Below are 3,781 nucleotides of genomic sequence, written 5' to 3' on the forward strand. Positions count from 1 at the left end.
AGCTTATCCTGCAATCGGCCTCCTAATGTGGCCACAACCTATACCACCTGTAACCCCATATTTACACTCAGTGCCCCTACACTGGATTCCACACCCTCCTGCCAGATACACTCTGGTCTTTGCACATGCTCCTTTCTTTAAGGAGAACTGTTTTTTTCATGCGGTAAGTTCCACTCTTGTTCAAAATCACCTCCTCAGTGAAGCCTTCTCCCCTTTCTCCCAACCCTCCTTGATTCCTGGATCCCAGGCATCATGATTTCCCTTCTGGGCTTGCACAGACTGCCTTCTGATATAATTTGTCTATTCCTGAGCCTGCTTTCCTGTCCAGACTCTGAGCTCCTGGCTTAACACAGGCATGTGATCCTGCTGATGAATGTTTAGGTGAACTAAAGATCTGGCCCATGTCTCAGTGGAACCTGATGTTACCAAAACAAACTTGGGTCTATTTGCCCAAGCTCAGTAAGGCCAGTTTACTGACAAGGTGGTGGTGAAACAAAGTGCAGCATTTATTGAAAGGCAAGCAAGGTGTATGAGGGGAGCTAATGTTCTAAAGGCCTCAGATCTCATTTGGGGAAAATGTTTTTAAAGATCCCTTATCCTTAAGGAAGAGGCTTGTGAGGTTTGATTAGTTTGTGGACATTCTTCTGATCGGTCGATGGTGGTTAATCAGGAGTTAATATCATCAACTTGCCAATTCCAACCAATCTTGGGGCTCTGTGTTCATTGTTATCATGAAGTTATCTCCTTCCATCTAGTGGGGGTTTTAGTATCTGTAAGACAAATCAGGAATATGAGTCAGACACTGTTACCTAAGTCCATCAGGGAGGAAATAAAGATTATGTAATTCTACTATATAGTTGATCTGTTGTTTAAATTATTACCTGTTCTCTTGGCCCAATTACTGTCTTTTGTTACTACATGTTCATATTCTTCCAGTCAGTAATTCCTGAGCCAGCCTTTGGTACTCAGTGGAGGCCAGGGAGACTAAAGCTTTTCTCTAAACAAGAGATAAGCGGGGACATGCTTCACAGACAGAACTGTCTCCAAATAGGAATCAGTGGCTGCCAATTACAACAATAGGTCTTTATGTGTTCACAGCTATTTATAGCTTCCTTGGTTCTTTACATTCTGTTAATTTGAGCCTCACAATAAGGTATGAAGTGGTTGCTATAAATCAATTTTACAAATGAGGAAATAAAAACATAGAGATTATTATTAATACCACATACACACACTGGTCTGCACCCAAATGCCCCCAGCAAAGGGTTGGGCCCTATGAATCCAAATGGCTGCTTGCCTTGTGTTCATGCCAGGCGAGCATGAGATGGACCAAGGCCACATAAGAATTGAGTTTTCTCCGAAGGACTGCACATGGAGTTTCTTTCTGGCCTCCACATCTCTCTCCCCTAGGGCAAGCCTCTGCCAAGATCTCCCCTGCATAAATAAGCAAGCAGGTAAACGTAGTCTAGTTTCACTTATCCAGGTACATCAATGGAAAGGCAAGTTGAGTTTAAGACGGTTACTAAATAAATATGGCTCTCTGACTGCCAACCATATATAATTCCTTCTAACAGTATTATTGTGTTGAAGGTACTTAGAAGATAGACTTTAATGGAGAGTTTATCAGGATTCGTAATTAGCACGGCAATTGCAAACACTTTAGAGTAGTTGGAAGCAGATTAAACCCACTAAAGAGAATCAACCACTCAAACACAATAGCAGTATCCATTTACACGCCAACCATTTGCTTGCCAATTAGAAATGCATAAGCTCAAACAGCTACTGTAAATCTTACCCTTGATGCTGTATTTGACATCCCTCCTGGCAAAAACTACTCATTAACTAAGTCAACAAATATTTCAAGGGAGCCTACTATGTGCCAGACCCTCCCCCTGTGCTGGGAACCAAGATACTCAAGACATTTGCCTTGTAGAGCTAATCCCCTGGGAGAGACATAATTTTTCAGCTAATTATGTAAACAAGATAATTTCAAATAGGATAAGTCAGTGAAGACACATAACAAAGAGATATGACAAGAGGGGGAATTAAAGAGTTGGCATTTGAGCTGAGACTTGGAGGGGTAGAATATTCGAGGCAGAGAGAATGGGGAGTGCAAAGATCTAACGTGGTATCTTAACATGACCCTTGAATAGGACCTAAGACAGAGATTTGAAGAAAGTAACGTATTTGGGAAGTGCAGGAAAGATGAATAAGGGAACCAGAGAGCAAAACAAGGACTTAATAAAGAGCATGTTATCAGGCAAGCTACTTTGAGTGGCGGGGCTGACTCCCCAGGGCGCTTGGAGATGCAGTGTAGGGCACACAGCTGAATTATCTCCCGTAAGAGCAGGGGACTCGGGGTATTTATCCTCCGGTTGCCGTCTGTCACTGGTGAGACCTGCTCCCTGCCACTGCTGTCCTTGGCTGCTCATGGACAGAGCTGTCTTCCATGGCTGAAGTCAGCTTGTGTGCACTAAGATGGAAAAGCCTAGCTGAAGGATGTAAGCTGGATACTGGCAGCACCTGTGACATGCAGAGACCCATCTAGAATGTTCCAGAAGGAAGGTCAGTGAGAGTGGTACATAAAACTTGGGTGGGGGTGGAATGATAGGAAGTGAAGCCTGAGAGGAAGGCAGAGACCAGTTCGGGTGAAGCTGGGAAGCTGTGATGAATTTGAATTTTATTCTAGGTGTTTTGGGAAGACAGTTGAGAAAGTCAGTTAGAGATAAGAACTGACTTTTTTTTTTTTTTAACAAAAGAAGATCCTTCTCTCAGTTGCACAGGAAATAGGTTATTTGGAGAGCAAGAGAGAATGTAGGAAGACCAGACAGGAGGCACTAGCAGAAGTCTAGGGGGAGAGATAATGGAGGCTTTGGGTGGCAGGAAGGGGCTGTGCAAGGGGGATGGACCCAGGAGTGTCATAGCAGAGCAGAACAGAACAATGGCTGGGTTAGACGTGGGGGAGAGTGAGAAAAGAAAAAGCCTCGGCTTGAGCATGAGCCCTGAAGTAGGAGGATTACAAGAGGAGCAGGCTGGGTTGTGCCATGCAAGAATTGTGTAACTTGGAACAGTCACTCCTCCAATCTGGTCCTTGGTTTCTTCATTTGGGAAATATAGAACTGTTTCTTTCTAAGGGTGCTTTTAACTCTAATAGTCTATGATTTTAGAACAAACAATCATATATATGTATATATTTATAACTGAATCACTTTTCTGTACACTTGAAACTAACACAACATTGTAAATCAACCGTACGTCAATTAAACACAAAACAGGGGTTTCCCCGGTGGCTCAGCGGTAGAGAATCCACCTGCCAATGCAGGAGACATGGGTGCGATCCTTGATCAGAGAAGAACCCACATGGCGCAGAGCAACTAAGCCTCTACACCACAACTATTGAGGCCTGTGCTCTAGAGCCCGGGAGCTGCAACTCCTGATGCCCCCTCGTGTAGACCCTGCGCCCTGTGACAACAGAAGCCACTGCAGTGAGAAGCCTGGACACCGCATCTAGACAGCAGCCTCCATCCTCCACAATGAGAGAAAAGCCTGCACAGCAGCAAAGACCCATCATAGCTAAACATAAAAAGTAGATAAAATATTATAAAGAAGGCAAAAAATAAAATATTTTTGAAAAGTATTCAAAACAATCTCTTTTTTAAGTTGCAGTTCTTTCTGATAATACAATGAAGTGAAGTCACTCAGTCGTGTCCGACACTTTGAGACCCCATGGACTACAGCCCGCCAGGCTCCTCCGTCCATGGGATTTTCCAGGCAAGAGTAC

General features: G+C 43.8%; 1 long non-coding RNA gene across 1 annotated transcript; it reads right to left on the reverse strand.

Moving 5' to 3' along the window:
• Positions 1–485: 485 nt before the first annotated feature.
• On the reverse strand, positions 486–1,075 carry LOC147352546 (uncharacterized). The gene is made up of 2 exons (XR_015146945.1): positions 882–1,075; positions 486–770 (listed from the first exon to the last, which is right to left on the reverse strand). It is a non-coding gene; the product is annotated as an uncharacterized LOC147352546 (long non-coding RNA).
• Between the last annotated feature and the right edge of the window lie 2,706 nt (positions 1,076–3,781).

Source organism: Bos grunniens, chromosome 19 (genome assembly GCF_055505025.1).
Source record: "Bos grunniens cultivar Pamir isolate PY7600 chromosome 19, Bosgru_T2T1.0, whole genome shotgun sequence".
In the NCBI taxonomy this organism is placed as follows: domain Eukaryota; kingdom Metazoa; phylum Chordata; class Mammalia; order Artiodactyla; family Bovidae; genus Bos; species Bos grunniens.